At 36.2% G+C, this 17,355-nt stretch overlaps 1 protein-coding gene across 7 annotated transcripts in view; it reads left to right on the top strand.

The window, feature by feature from the left end:
* Csmd3 (CUB and Sushi multiple domains 3) overlaps positions 1-17,355 on the top strand; it is a 1,124,273-nt gene that overhangs the window by 776,811 nt on the left and 330,107 nt on the right. The gene's annotated exons all lie outside the window — the stretch shown is intronic.

The raw sequence follows: 17,355 nt of genomic DNA, 5'->3' as shown, positions 1-17,355 counted from the left end.
GCTTATGAGGTAGCCATAAGAACAAGGGATATTTTTCATTTGATTTATTGGGCTATGTTTTGTATTGATTTGTGAGTGGGTTGGGGAATTTGCATTTTGTGAAGGACTTAATTATTAGTCAAACTTTTGGGATGTGTCAGGTATATTTGGCTGATCTGATTGGCTAGATAGGTGCCCTTTCCCTTCTTCCTGCTACATGTACACCCCTTCTGTTAAGATGACAACCTTTTTGAATAGTGGATAACTGGCCTTCTGGTCAAGAGTTGCTGAATAGCTGTGCTCCCCTGCTAGAATGGCCATATGAGCTCTCAGCATTGTCCTTGGGCAGCATATTTATCATTAGGCAATTGTTTTATTTCATTATAACTAACAAGCAGAGAGTAGTAATATAAGCAAGAATTCTGGTTTCAAACTCAGAAAATCGAAATTGGTTGAAAACAGGTTTTATATGTGACCAGACAGAGACTTAGAAAAATAGTCAGTCACTTTTATGGCACAGGCTATAGTAAATTCTATTTTTTATTTCAGTTTCATTAGGGTATAAATGTAAATAAAATGTGTATATATGAACAATGTACAAAATAATTTGAAATACATGCATAATATGAAATAATTGCCACAATGAGCCTAGTGATGAGGAGATGTAGGAGCAGATGTTTCCTAATTTCCACTACATTATACAATATTGTTAACTGTCATTATCAAGCTGTCCATCAGGTCTTTATGAATTATTGATCTTAAAATCAAAACTATGGATTTTCACCATGATCTTCTCATGTCCCTCAACCTGCTGGCCTCAACAACCACCACTCTACAATTTCAGGCACCATATCAATGAGATCCTCAAGGATCTGTCTTTCTGTGGCTGCCTTATCCCACTTAGGTTTATCCATTTCTTCAAGTTTCTTACACCTTGTTAAATAGCAGGATTTTCTATGTGTTACTTTTATTTATTTTTCCAAATTTTTATTTATTGAAATAGGGTCACACTTGTAGTTCAAGCTATCTTCCATTACCTGCTGACCTTTCTCTGCCTCCCAAGTACGAGAATGACCAGGATACTCCTCCAGGTCAGGTCTGAGTTTCTTTATTTATTTATGCACATACCAGCATATCGGGAGCCCATTATTGTCACAGGTTCAATATCCACTGATTTACCAAAAGAGATTTGAGTTGTTCACATGTACACTATAGCTCTTCCTGCAGTGACATGGGGTACAGATATTCTTCATCTATATACCTATCAGTGCTATTGCATCGTGTAGACCATGTTGTAAATGTATTTTTTACTCTTTGTGGGAACTGTCATGCTGTTTTCCACAGCTGTTGTGCTAATATATATCCCAGCCAACCATGTATAAGAGTACCCCTTTCCTCACATCCTCACCAATGCATATACTTTTTCTGTAAGCACTGAACACTAAACAATTGCTCCACATGAGCTCCATTCCGATTTTATTCCAGCCACTGTCACAAGCATGTGGTAGTACCACTTCTTAATAGATTTGTTTTCAATTACGTACTAAGAATTCCTTATATGTTTGAGTTATTAGGACCTCACTATATATGTGATTAGTATAGATTTTCTTATATTCCACGAGTTGATTCTTCAGTTCCATAATTATTTCAAGAGTTGTTCAGAAAGCATTCAGTTTGAGTTAGTCTAACTGGTTTATTTTCGAGTTTCATGGGGAAATAAAAAAAAGTCTGACTATGGTATTTTAATCCTTTTAGTTTTGTTTTTAAGCTATTGAAAGTTTCAAGTATCATATTTAGGTCTTTGAGTATTATTGTATGTGTTTTTATTTGTAAGATAAGAGTATCACAGTTTTTTTTTGGTGAGGGTAAGTGTGTGTGTATATATATATATATATGTGTGTGTGTGTGTGTGTGTGTGTATTTTTTTTAGGTAGGGTCTCACTCTAGATCCGGCTGGGATTAAAGGCATGCACTACCAAGCCAAGCCAGGTTTAAATATTCAGTTTTGAAAACAACATTTATTAAAGAGCTTCCCCTTTACTCACTATGCATTCTTAGAACTTATGTGGAAAATTGGTTGATGATATTATAAAGCTATCTTTTGGATTATTTGTTCATCAGTCTACATTCCCATCTTTAATGTAGTTGCTATAATATTTTGTATTATAATTTGGAACAGAACAATGTGAGAGTTAGAGATGCCTCCAGATTAATTCTGCTTGCTAAAAAAATTGGTTTAGTAATATGTGGTACTATTTAATATTTTCTACTCTTGTATTTCTTTGAAAATGTCATTCAAATTTCAATAGTAATTTTTTTTTCTATGATGGAGGTCAAAACCACCATAAAGTTTGAATTTAATCTACATATTGCTTTAGAAAATAATATTTTAAAAACTTGTAATAGTAGTGTACTTATGACACATAGCTTTAACTTTCCTGATGTGCAATACTTGTGTTACATTATCTGTTAAGAGGTATTTTAGGGGATAGTCTCTCTCTAGCACAGGTCAACCTAGACACCACTCGGTAGTGCCAAACTGTTCTTGAATTCACAGCAATCTTCCTACCTCTGCCTCCTGAGTGCTGGGATTGATTAAAGACATACACAACTATACCCCACATCTGAAATATTAATATATATTGGAATTTTTTTTTGAAATCATGAGTTTGTTCTCTTTCTTATTTATTTATTTCATATATTTATTTGTGATAGAGGAGAGAGAGAGGGAGGGAGAGAGGAGAGAGAGAGAGAGAGAGAGGTGGGTGTAGAGAATGGGAAGTCCAGGGCCTTAATCTGTGCAAATTAACTCCAGATACATGCACTTTTATGTACATCTACCTTCATGTGGGTACTGGGGAATCGAACCCAGGCCTGCCAGATTTGCAAGGAAGTACCTCCAACTGCTGAGCCATCTCTGCAGCTTGAGTTTGTCTTTTCTTTGAGACGATGAACTTGTCTTTCATTCTGTTAATGCAGTATATCAAAATCATTGATTATTATTGATTATACATTCATCTCAGAGATATAGCCAATGTGGTAAATGAATATTTCCATGTGTTGTTGAAATCAGTTTTTAAAGTTGTATTAAGGACTTTTAAAGTGAATACTCATAGGCATATAATTTGTTTTAACAGTATTCCTGCTTGGAGTATCAGTATTCACAATTACCTTCATTTTTATATGTATATCCCTCTTTAATTTTGTGAAACACTGAAAAGAACTAGCATTATTTTTTCTCAGAGATTTTTTCATATGCTTTTTGGTCATTTTTACAGTTTTTTCAATGAATATATACATGAATGTTTTCTCCCTTCACCTCTCTTTCTTCCTTATTTCCTTTCCTCCATTTTTCCTCCTTCCCTCCCTCTTTCCTTTCCTTCCTTCAGTTTTACTTTTCTTCATTCTTTTTTTTTCTATATGCGTGTAGTACTCAGACAGGATCTCATGTATGACAGCCTTGCTTACTACCAATAAATGATACCAACACCATATTTCCATTTTTAATTTGAACTTGTATATGTCTGCACCGTTTAGTGACCTATATGATTTATATATTAAAAACATTAATTTGTTTTTTTTTTCTGTTTCCATAAACTATCCTTTAAATTTTTTGGATATCTATGGGGACTTCATAATGTAATGAAGTTTTATTTTGCATTGCTGCTAATGATCTTGAGGTCCCATTTCCAGGTCAACAACTAAAGGACTATGCTTATGATTTTGTTTACAGTTTTATAGTTTCATGCCTTGTATTTGAACATTTGGCTGACTTTAAGTGGATTTTTTATTAGTTATGGACACAGTATGTAAATAGCACACTTGGTACCATCAGTACCCTCATCCCTATCTACCCGCTTTTGTTATTGATGCCAGTCATCCCCAAGAGGATTGTGGCTTGTGCATTGTGGGGACAGTCGTCACTTAGGGGGAAAGGTAATGTCTCTGTGCATGATGTCCCAACTTGTGGCTCTAACAATCTTTCCACTTCCTCTTTCTATGAATTTCTCTGAGCCATGATGGGTTCGTTTTAAGTCTAATTCAGTGATAGGCTCTTAGGAGCCTCTGAATCTCTGGTTTGGTAGGTGTTGAGTATAGAGAGAGATAGGGGCCAAATTTCCTTACACTGTTTATGGATATATAGTTATCCATTACCATTTAGTAAATGGTCTATACTTTTGCAGGGTTTGCTTTGATGCCTTTATTCAAAATCACTTGGCTGTCAGTGTGTTGACTTATCTGTTGTCTATTTTATGGCATTGGTCTCTGTGTGCTTTTATGCCAGTACATGGTATGTTAAATAAGAGTTTTGTATGTTTTGAAGGCAGATATTATGTCTCCATCTTTTTTTTTTCTTTTTACTAATGAGGTCTTTTCCTATTCTCAAAAAAATTTAGAGTGTGTTTTCTATTTCTACAAAGTCTCCTTTGTCTATTAATTAATTCTGTTGAACAATTTGGGGAGGATGGACACTTAAGGGACATTTATTCTCCCCATCTATGAATGTTGGAAATTTATTTATTTCTATGTGTATTTTTACTTCAATATTCTTCACTAGTGTTTCATCATTTCGATTAAAAAATTCTTTCACTGGAATGATTTTTTTTTTATTAATAAGTTTTGTATTCAGCAAATACAGTCAGTTTGGTACCATTATTAGGCTCATCTGTGACCTACCCCTCCCCCTTGGCCCCTCCTTGTGGAGCTATATGGGTTGCGCATTGTGGAGTTAGTCCACAGTTATGGGTAAGATAAATGTCTCTGCATATCATGACCCAACATGTGGCTCTGACATTCTTTCTGGCCCCTCTTCCGCAAAATTTCCCTGAGCCATGTTGATTTCATTTTTGATCTGCTTCAGAGATGAGGTGTTGGGGGCCTCTGAGGCTCTGATTTGGTAGGGGTTGATTTTTCTCTGTGTTAGTCTCCTTCCCCCTTGTGCTGGTATCCGGTTCATCAGGTAAACAGCACCCTTGTTTGTTTCACCAATTTTTCTTAGTTTCAGCTGGGGCCCTTTTGAGGTTAGATGGGGTGGCCCTCTCCTTAGGATCTGCATCTATCTGAGAAAGAGAAGCAGATTCTCCAACGGAGAGTAAGTTAGCACCAGGACAAATGAGATAACCCTTACTTTTTTTTTTTTTAAATTTATTTATTTGAGAGCGACAGACACAGAGAGAAAGACAGGTAGAGGGAGAGAGAGAGAATGGGCGCGCCAGGGCTTCCAGCCTCTGCAAACGAACTCCAGACGCGTGCGCCCCCTTGTGCATCTGGCTAACGTGGGACCTGGGGAACCGAGCCTCCAACCGGGGTCCTTAGTCTTCACAGGAAAGCGCTTAACTGCTAAGCCATCTCTCCAGCCCAACCCTTACTTTTTAATATAGAAAAGTTAAGATGTGTAGGCCCTCTTGTAGCCCATGATTGACGGTAGCTTGATATTGGAGAGTGGGCTCATGTTTGGATATGGTTCTGACTTGTTTCCCAGCTCCAGCTATGGGTTCCATACCGCTGAGGGGATCAGTTAGCCAAATCAAGAGCAGTTGGTTCCCCACCATGGCTGTGTGCCACTATTGCACTTGTGTGGGTATCACAACAGGTTATTTATTGCTAAGTAGGTTAGACCATGAGTTGCTTGGACAGATATTGGTCATTTTCCCCCAGTCACCCATGTAGCACCTTCTGGCACTAGACACGCTGACTGTCTGGGGACTGACTCTCTTCCAGCTTCCAGCCATGCCATTCCATTTTAAGTGTCAGCTGCATATGGTGTCTTCAGCAATAGGGGCTTACCACTAACCTTTGGTGGGTCATCAAGTACTCTGACAGAAATCTGTCATTCTTTTAGGAAACCTTGTAGGTCTCTCTGATCAAAAGCTCATTGTGGATGATAGCCCCATGCTGGTACTGGTAGTTACAGGTCATTGCCCACTAAGAAAATGAGGAAAAAGATAATTAATATACAAGAGTTAGAGAGAAGACAGAGAGAGAGAGAGAGAGAGAGAGAGAGAGAGAGAGGGATAGAGAGGGAGGGAAGATGTACAAAATTAAGTTTAGCCTTTGTCCTACCCTCTCCAGGGTCTTGTGGTTCAGGTGTTCCCTGTAAGGGCCTGGTGAAGGTTCAGCCATTTGGTCTGCCTTTTAGGAAGGAGAATTTTATGGTACCATTGCTGTTTGGATCTAGAATTGTGTTTCCCACCCCTTAACTGCTAATCCATCTCTCCAGCCCTAAATTTATTTTTGATAATTTATTATAGCTAATTAAATGCTATGAACTTACTGATATTTATCTCATTCATTGTGAGTATATAGAGATGCTACTATAGGGCTGGAGAAATGGCTTAGTGGTTAAGCACTTGCCTGTAAAGCCTAAGGACCCTGGTTCAAGGCTTGATTCCCCAGGACCCACATAAGCCAGAGGCACAAGGAGGTGCACACGTCTGGGGTTTCTTTGCAGTGACTAGAGGCCCTAGTATGCCCATTCTCTGTCTCTCTATCAGCCTCTTTCTCTCTCTGTCACTCTCAAATAAATAAATAAAAATAAAACAAAATATTAAAAGAAATGCTACTATATATATTTTATTTTAATGAGTTTGCTTATCAGATATAAAAGGTTTCTTTAACAAAATATTTAGATTATTTTGTCTGCAATTGGAAAATCTTTTGACCTTATTGTTTCTAATAATGTTATTTATCATTTTTTTCTTCACCATATTGATTTGGCTAGGACATTCATTACTATGTCCAGTAAGATTAGGAAATTGAATATCCTTGTCTCAACCCAAACCTTAAAGGAAATCTTTCCAATGTTATCACATTTGGTATGATGTTATCTGTGGGTCTGTAAAAGATGAGACCTTATTTTATTTGTTAGTGTTCCTTTTTTATACAGTATATAATGTGTAAAGAGATTTTCTTAATCATTAAGAGAAGTTAAATTTTATTAAATCCTTTCTCTATGCCTAATAAAATGATCACAGCGGTTTGCACTGAATTCTATTTATGTGATATATTCCACTTACTGAGTTGCACATGCCAAACGAATTTTTGCATTCATCAGATGTCACATTTAATTGTATTATGTAAATATATCAGATTTAGTTAGATTTAGTTTCCTAGTACTGTGTTGAAAGTGGTGCATGTATACTCATCAAAGATATTAGTGTTTTACTTCCTTTTTATTTTGTTATAACTTTTATATGGTTTGGGAATCAGGATAATAATATTCTTGCAGAAAGAGATAGAAATAATTATTTTCCTTTAAATTTGTTTTCAAATAGTTTGAAAAGAGCTGGCTGGTTTTATTTCTTTAGTATTTGATAGATATCCATGGTAACCATCTGGTACTGCAAGTTTCCTTGTTTGAAAGCTGTGATTCCTGATTCAATTTTACTGTATGTCATTCCACTTTGGTTTCTATTTCTTTTTTTTTTTTAATTTTTTTAAAATTTTTATTTATTTATTTTGACAGTGACAGACAAAGAGAGAAAGAGGCAGAGAGAGAAGAGAGAGAAAGAATGGGCACTCCAGGGCCTCTAGCCACTGCAACAAACTCCAGATGCGTGCACGCCCTTGTGAATCTGGCTAACGTGGGTCCTGGGAATCGGGCCTCGAATTGGGGTCCTTAGGCTTCACAGGCAAGCGCTTAACCACCAAGCCATCTCTCCAGCCCTGGTTTCTATTTCTTTATGGGTTATTCTTGGCAAATTACATATGTACAGTAATTTAGTTCTTCTTTGGTTCTTTGATTCATTGATATATAGGTGTTCTTTACAGTCCATAATAATAAATGTGTATTTCTGGAATAATAGCTGTCTCTTTTCTTCTTATTTCACTTACTTAAGCATTCTTTCTATTCTCTCTGCCTTTCCTTATCCTACGTAACAGTTTGTAGATTTTTTTTACTAAGGTTTTGATAAATAGCTTTGTTGATAATAGTTCAACCATCATAACATTCACTTATAGTATATATTGCAGGAGAATGATCATAGAGTTGTGCAAATAGCACTACAATCAATTTTGTCAAAATGACAAAAGATAACAAGAGTTGGTGTTTATGTGAAAAAAAAAAAAAGAGAACACCTACAGACTTCTGGTGGAAATACAAATAAGTACAACCATCTTGAAAACCAATATGGACATTCCTGAAAATAGAACTACCATATGATCCAACAGTCCTGCTCCTGAGAATATATTCGAAGCAAATGAAATAACTCTGAGGAAGACAGAGCTTCCCTCCCATATATTTTATATGCATATTTATTTTTCATTAATTTGTTTTGTACTCAGCGAATACAGTCAATTTGGTACCATTGTTAGGCTCATCCATGTCCTACCCCCTCCTCCTGGCCCCTCCTTGTTGAGGTATTTGGGTCATGCATTCTGGAGTTAGTCCACAGTTATTGGTATGATAAATGTCTCTGCATATCATAACCCAACATGTGGCTCTGACATTCTTTCCGCTCCCTCTTTCACAAAATTTCCTTGAGCCATGTTGTGTTCATTTTGGGTCTGCTTCAGTGATGAGGTGTTGGGGGCCTCTGGGTCTCTGGATATCTGAGTTGGTAGGAATTGATTTTTCTCTGTGTTGATCTCCTTCACCCTTGTGATGGTACCAGGTTCACCAAAGAAACAGCACCCTTGCTTGTTTTGCCAATTGTTCTTAGTTTCATCTAGGGCCCTTTTGAGGTATGATGGGGTGGCTCTCTCGTTAGGATCACTGCTATCTGAAAAAGAGAAGCAGATTCTCCAATGGACAGGAAGTTAGCAACAGACAAATGAGATAACACTTACTTTTTTGTAGAGAATTTAATAACCTTCTTGTAGCCCATGATTGGTGGTAGCTTAATAATGGAGAGCGGGCTTATGTTTGGATATGGTTCTGACTTATTTCCCAGATCCACCTATGGGTTTATGTTCACCTGAAAGGTGTATCTTCAACAATAAGCAGAAAATTTGTTTTAAACATCTCTCATATTGATGAATTAAGATTAAAATTCATTTAAGTATTTAAACAGCTCATATTTCAAGGCTTCCATATTGCCAAGTCTATTATAAAACTATAAGGAACACTGTAGAAAACTAAGGAAAATTATGATTGTTTCTTCTCTTATCCACTTCTTCAATAATGGGAAATTTAATATGTATAAATGGAATTGTTTTTTTAAACCCCTTAAATGTCCCTTCTTTCTTCTTGTTCCACCATAATTCAACTCTACCTTGAAAATGCAACCAAATTATTGCCTTCTTTACAAAACATTCTTTGACTATAAGAAACAGTTTATTTGGGCTGGAGATGGCTTAGCGGTTAAGCGCTTCTCTGTGAAGCCTAAGGACGCCGGTTCGAGGCTTAGCTCCCCAGGACCCACATTAGCCAGATGCACAAGGGGGCACATGCATCTGGAGTTCCTTTGCAGTGGCTGGAGGCCCTGGCATGCCCATTCTCTCTCTCTCTCTCACTGTCCCTCTTTCTCTTTCTGTCTGTCACTCTCAAATAAATAAATAAAGTAAAATATTTTTTTAAAAAAAGAAACAGTTTATTCTTCCTTTAAGCCTATAAATATTTTATGTTCTTCTTTTATCCTGCTGCTTCATAGCCTAGCAACTCAGATTAGTTCCTACATTTTGTTAAAAGTGATTTTCTTCAATTGCATGGCTTTGAGGATGGAAGAGTACAAGTTAGAAATGTCTTGGGTGAGGAAATAAATAGGTACCCTTGTGCCTAAGGTTTACCCAATTTATGTTTCTGGACTTAGTGACTGTCATCTTCATATTGTCCTTCCAAATATATGCTTAGTTTACTGAAAATTATGTACGAATGTGTGAAAAATGCATAGAGCAAGTGCTTAAAATTCCAGTAGCTATTGGTATATTTTATCCCATTAAATTTGGAGTTTATATCATGTCAGAGCAATTATATTTTATAGACAAAATAAATACATATATTTTGTTCCTGTAAATGCTACATCTCATATTTTTATTGTGAGAATAACTCATTTGCCTCATATAGCCTATTGTTATTGAGACCTTCTTGTTATCATGTATGAGACTGTACAGGGCCTAGAGAAGTTATTAGAATTATGGGATATGAAAATTTTTAGACATTGCCTAACTCTAAGGAATTATTTTTTCTTCTCTTCTCAATAGACATATGGTTTTATCTGTGGCTTGAAATATCCATATTACTAGTGCAAATTCATATCTGCTCAACACACTTCTCCACCCAATATACAAGAAGCATACTAAATCGATCATATGCAGTAATGAATTCATCAACATTATCTTCAAAGCCATTCCTTCTGAGACTACTCCACTTCTTCCCTCCTTTTCTTTCATGTGCCACATGAACTGGTATCTTTATTCTAAATCCTTTACTACTCTATTCTTTAATTCATGCTCTAATGAGCTCCAGTGTCAAACAGAGCAGATATCACAATCCAGTCTTCAGAATTTTAAAAGCTGATGATGTTTTCCTCCTGTTAAAACTCTCCCACAGATTTTCTTTGCATGAAAACTAAATAATTTTTAAATTTTTAAGATGACATGTCAGCTGCTAGTCCTCTGAGTCATACCAAAAGAGTATATATTTGGGCTGGAGAGATGGCTTAGAGGCTAAGGTGTTTGCCTGTGAAGCCTCAAGAACCCCGGGCCAATTCTGCAACACCAATATAAGCTAAAGGAACAAGGCAGTGCATATGCCTGGAGTTTGTTTGCAGTGGCTAAAGGCCCTGGCAAACCCATTTTGTCTCTCTCTCTCTCTTTCTCCCTCTTTCTCTCTCTCTCTCAAAATAATATAAATAAATAAAAAAAAGAACAAACATTTACATTACTTTAAACAATCCTCTAGGTCTATAAGTTTCTCTTCTTACATTCTGATTGCCTTTGGACTCAGATGAAGACCTCATATACACTAGATATATTCCCACAGATGATTTGATTTTATTAATTCACCTTTTAAAAAACATGAGGGGGGCCCAACAGGGCTTCTTGCCACAGCAGATGAACTCCAGATACAGATACATGTCATATCGTACCTCTGGCTTTATATACGGTGGAAATTTAACCATGGCCTTCAGGCTTTGCAAGTAGGCATATTTCACTGTTGAGCCATCTTTCTGGCCCAATTTTGGCTTTTGAGACAGGGTCTCACACTATTTCCTGACTGGCCTAATATGCATGGTAATCCTCCTGCTTCTCCCTCCATGCATTGGAAAAGACTGGACAAGTTCAGGGTTTTAAGGCTGGATAGACACTTGCCTGCAAAGCCTAAGGACCCATGTTCTGCTCTCCAGATCCCATGTTAACCAAAGGCAAAAAGGTGAGGCAAGTGCAAGATTGCACATGCCCACTAACTAGGTCATGCAAGCATCTGCAGTTTGATTGCAGTGGCTGAGGCCCTGACATGCAAATTCTCCCTCTCTCTCCCTGTGTCTCTCTCCCTGTGTCTCACGCACTCTAAAAATAAAATTAAATGTATATATTTAAAAAGAAGAAATCCTGCCAAATGATGGTGATTTCAATTAAAATATGTCCCCTAATCTCATGTGATTTTGATTAAATTCCATACTTACCCCTAGTTGGTGGCAATATTTGGGATGTTTGTGGAGCCTTTAAGAGGTAGATCCACACTAGAGTGTGTCACTGGGGGCAGCCTTCTTCTGTTATAACCCAGCTTGACTTGCTGCACTCAGTTCATTCCCTACTTCTTCCCTGTTGCTGTGGAGATGTGATGGTTGCTTGTCTGCTTCTGTCATCTTTCCCCACCATGACAAAACTACCTCTCCAAGCTATAAGCTAGAGATAAATGCATTCCTTTGAGCTGCTTCTGGGTATTTTGTCCCAGCAATGAAAAGATAGTTGCTACATAATACATAAATAAAAATGAAGTTCTCACACCTCAAAAAATTAAATTAAATTCAAAAGCCAATCATCTCATACCTACCGACCATCTTCATTTATAGATATCTAAGGGAAACTCCACCCCAACACCTTTCACACCAGAAAAAAAAAAAATCTCAATAACTCATTTTACGAGTTCTAACTGTACCTCAAACTTGAGTAAAGTGTTTCCAGTTCTGCATCTTTCAGTTGCTAGAATCTGGATTTACCAACATCTCATCTCCCCTACACACAGTTTTTAAAACTATTCCTTGTTTTATAAATTCCCTTTTTGTTCTGAGCACCTTCTCGATAACTCTTTTTTTTTTCTTTTTTTAATGATAAGAGTGTTTCCTTATCACTTAGAATAGATCAGAATGCCCAATTTCCATGTTATATACTTATTTAGTCACAGAACTCACTCTAACATCATTTTCTGCATTAGTTACTTTCTTATTTGTGTGACTAAAATACCTGGCAGAAACAACTTAAGGGGAAATAGGTTTGTTTTGACTATTTCAGAGGGATTGCAACCAAACATGAGGTCAGAAGCACCTTTATCTGGGGTTGGAGGAAGCAGATAACATGGCCTATTACAAGAAGCTTCAAAGTCTTGCCTTTATTGACAAACTTCTGCCAACCAGTGCCCACTTTCTAAAGGCACTACAACTTTTACATGAACCTGTGGTGATAGTGAACCATAGCAATATTCTATGCAAAAAATATATATTTCAATATTAGAATGATCCCATGATTTTATTTTCTATTGCTACAGTCTCTCTCTCTCTCTCTCTCTCTCTCTCTCTCTCTCTCCCCTCCTTTTTCTCTTTCTCTCTCACACACACTCACTCACACACAGAGTCTCATCATGTTGGCCAGGCTAGAACTCCTGGCTGGACTCATGTGATTCCTTGCTTAGCCTCCTAGCTAGATGTGCCTGGCTATGGGAGAGATCATTTCAATTTATACTCTGAATTTCCTTCACATAACTCCCTCTCTCCCACATAGGTTCTGATATTTTATATAATCACATCTTCCTAGGATCACACTACCCACATGAAGTTAGGTGTCCTGCTGGGCATTCCTCTTGTAAGTTAATTTTAACATATCTAAAAAATATTCAGTAAGAATTGTCCAAAATGTGTATTTTCTCACTTTAAAGTATTTCTTTTGAAATTTGTTGTCTTATTCATATCATACACAATAAAACTATTGAGTTTTAATATTCAGACTAGGTATCCATGAACAGGCAGCCAGGGCTGCTCCTTGTTGGATTCTTCGATGTCACATGAGTTCATTCACTTCCATCTTAACCTCATCATTTTGTGGGGGGAAAGAAACAGCAGTATACTCCATGTCAAATCATTTCTTCTATATGTATGTTTTATCTTCTCCATTTAAATCTCTTTGAACTAGAAGTGCTGCTTACATTTAAATAAAACAATATGTTCAAAGCTTTAGACTATGAGACTATGACCAGGGTCCATTTGTTAAAAACAACTGAATTTTGAGTTTCATGGGAGAAGAAATGGTAGGTGATAAATAGAGACTGGTTGAGGTCACACTGGAAATGGTGTTTGCCTTCTAAAGACTTACTTGCTAATGGTGAGTATAATTTAAGCAGAAAAGGCAATATATTTTGATATCAATTACACCATTGTATAACTTAATACATGACAAATCTAGAATCAACTTCAATTGTTGATCTTAGGTATATAATCAAACTGTGCAAGTTTCTCATTAATTTCATTATTAAGCCTTGCTCAAATCCAGTTGGCAAGCAAGACTTGTGTAAGAGAGCACTAAAGGAGAGTTTGTTCCTGGCTAATGTTAATTCCACATTGAGCACTGTAACTAGATTTTTAATGGATTCCAAATTCAAATATTTAACACAAGCCCAAATTCCATGCAAAATAAATGTTATTAATTTTCTAACACAGGGGATCTGGTTTTTGCTAAATAAGTCCTCTTTTAACCAGCTATTATTAGAAATTTTATATCGCTATACTCATGTTAGTGAGATAAATGTTTCTTGCAAATAAGGGGATTATCATTTTGTCTATTTTATATGTGTATTTCTATGCACATCTATATGTATGTGCACATAAAAGGCCAGAGAATGACCTCAGGTTTCTTTCCTCCCAGGATCTTCTCACTTTAAGACCCACTTTGGGTCTCAAGAGCCTGAAACTTGAACAATAGGCTAGGATAGCTCTCCAATGAGGCACAGGGATGTACATTTCATGTTTACTTCAGCACTGTGATTATAAATACTCTCTAACATATTCAACTATTTTTGCTTGAGTTCTGAAGATCAAACTCAGGTCACCATGCTTTCATATCTTTAACTAGTTGAGGTATCTTTCCAACCCCAATTTTCATGTTTTTGTTCCAAGATTTTTCTTTGATATCTGATCATTGTTCATGTTATTAATTGCATGTGATAGAATATATGTATTTATAAATTATATGTGCTGTGGATACATTCTGACCACAAAATATTTCTGAAGCCTACATATAATTACCCTCATTATGTATAACTTAATGTTCTTGAATATTTTGCAGAAGCTAAAAAACAAAAGAGTCATATTAGAGGCCAGTTTCCTTGAAATATGATCAAGAATAAATTTTATAATAATTTTACACTAAAATTATGTATCAGTCTGAAAGAGAAATTCAGTGTTTATAAATTGTGTTGTAAGCTCCAGTTCTGGTAAACACTATTTCCTTGATGTGGACAAGAAAGATTATTTTGGTGTTTTTAATCCAAAACAATAGTGAAATCAATTTGATCTTGCAGAGTTATCATGAGAAATAAACATGAAGTTAATTTCCTAGACATGAAATCTATGCATTTGTACAGTCATACACTCTAGAAATCTTCTGAACTACACTCAATGATTTTTAGAATGCTGGAAATTCTGAGCAGATTCAGATAGGGGCACTGTATTTTTATTTCTTAAAAGATCCCAAAATTTGTACTTAGACATAACTAAATGGGAAATATACTAACTTATTGTACAAATCTCTCCTTAAATTTTCCATTCTCATTGAAATCCTTTTTTAATCTCACCATATACAAAGTGATTTTTTTTTATAAATTAGTTTGGTACTCAGCAAATACAGTCAATTTGGTATCATTGTTAGGCTCATCCCAGTCCTACCCACTCTCTTGCCCCTCCTGTTGAGGTATATGGGTCATGCATTGTGGAATTAGCACACAGCTATGGGTAGGATAAATGTCTCTGCATATCATGACCCAACATGTGGCTCTGACATTCTTTCAGACCCCTCTTCAGCAAAATTTCCTTGAGCCATGTTGGGTTCATTTTGGGTCTGCTTCAGTGATGAGGTGTTGGGGGCATCTGGGTCTCTGGATATCTGATTTGGTAGGAGTTGATTGTTCTCTGTGTCCATCTCCTTCACCCTTGTGCTGGTACATGGTTCACCAAGAAAACATCATCCTTGCTTGTTTTACCAATGGTTCATAGTTTCAGCTGGGGCCCTTTTGAGGTATAATCGGGTGGTTCTCTCCTAAGGATCTGCATCTATCTGTAAAAGAGTAGCTGATTCTCCAATGTAGATTAAAGTTAGCATCAGACAAATGAGATAACCCTTATTTTTTTTAATAGAGAATTTAATAGGTGTAGGCCCTCTTGTAGCCCATAATTGGTGGTAGCTTGATAATGGAGAGGGCTTATGTTTGGATATGTTTCTGACTTGTTTCCCCGCTCCAGCTATGGGTCCCTTTCCACTGAGAGGATCAGTTAGCAGAACCAAAAGCAGTTGGTTTCCCACCATGGCTGTGCACCACTATTTCACTTGTGTGAGCATCACAGCAGGTTATTTGCTGCTGAGTAGTTTACACCATGAGTTGCTTGGACAGATATTTGTCATTTTCCCCCAGTCGCCCATGTAGCACCTTCTGGTACTAGATGTGCTTTCTGGGGACTGACTCTCTTCCAGCTTCTAGCCATGCCATTCCAAAAGTGATTTTTTGTAACTTAAGTGAGCTAAAATGAAATAAAAATAAAAGTAAGTTGTATGTTTTAAGTATACAATTCATAATTTAAAGCATATGATGTAAGAGAACTAAGTAATTAATGAAAATATTTTAAAGAGCATTTGAAGTAACACTATTTGGCTTTGGAACTTTCACCTCTAAAATCTCAGTAACTTATCAATACTAGGCTTTAAGATACTTCTAGGACTTTATAACTCTATGAAATAATGTTATTGTTCATGTTTTGTTTTACACTGACTAGCTGACAAAACCATCTTGCACTATGGCTCATCTGTAGCATCCAGAACATACATGCTCTGTCCCCTCAGGTGTGCTGATGTTCTAATAAGGGAGAGTGAAGAGAGGAGGTTGAGGAAACGAGTAAATCATTTTTTTTTCCATTAAGTGAAGGATGCAATATTTTGTGCAGCACTTTGCCACAGAAGGTTTAGCAGATCAAAAAGGCACAAATGGGGTAGAATAGAATCTACACAGGATAATTAAAGAAGTTCACACTCCTAAAGCCTGCACTCTCTCAGCTCTTTTCTGTAATGCATTGCCAAAGGTGATCTAATTTCAGAAAACACAATTTACTCCACAGTGGAGTCACATTGCTATTTTTAACTTTAGTGTGTTTTGTCGCTTTGATCCTTTGTTTGTAAACTCATCTGGGTATTATGAATGCAAATAACTAACAGCATACAGAAATATATGTGTTTTTCATCTTGGAACAACTTTAAATAACATTGACATAACAATAATATAAATAAATATTGGAAGTCGATGAGTCCATCAGTTTGAAAGCAAATTCTTAACAAGTTTTTCGTGTCACACCATTCATGTCTATGATTGCACACTGTTTGCACAATATAGTGGTTCTGCGTGGTCAATGCCATTGCTACTTAGAAAGTTGTTTTTTTTTTTTTTCCTCCCCTTTGGAATTAGTTTAATTAAGCACTTAAAGAATAAAGAAATTCAGTACTTTTCACCTTTATCACTTCATATACTGTTTGTTGCCATAAATCATTATTTTAACATCTTATTTCTGGATATTAATAGCTTGGTTTCATATTTTAGATAAACCTTAGAAAATATAAATGATAACTTGAAACATTCATAATTATAATGAAGCAAGTAATAAGATAGGATAGAAAATGAAGAAAATTTTTGAAAAAATATTTCATAACTATAACAACTTATTGCTTAGTTTACAATGCTGCTGCAAATTCTTCAAATTACAATTAACTAAGCAATTTGAAATAAATTTGTTGAGAAATTCTTAGCACTGCCTAAGTGTTTTGATGTGTCTTGAAATTTTGACATGTCATTTGTAAAACAGAAAGACATTACTACTGTGTATGTTGCTCAATGGATAATGAAAACTGAGGAAAGTGCCACAACTCCAAGGTGCCTGGCATTTTACAACAAACTGGTAGTGGTGTTTGATCATTCTGTCAGCTTTCAAAGATAACATAATATTCTCTCTTTTTTGTAACTGAATT

Source organism: Jaculus jaculus, chromosome 2 (genome assembly GCF_020740685.1).
Source record: "Jaculus jaculus isolate mJacJac1 chromosome 2, mJacJac1.mat.Y.cur, whole genome shotgun sequence".
Classification (NCBI taxonomy): Eukaryota; Metazoa; Chordata; class Mammalia; order Rodentia; family Dipodidae; genus Jaculus; species Jaculus jaculus.
This window is presented reverse-complemented; position numbering and strand designations above follow the sequence as displayed.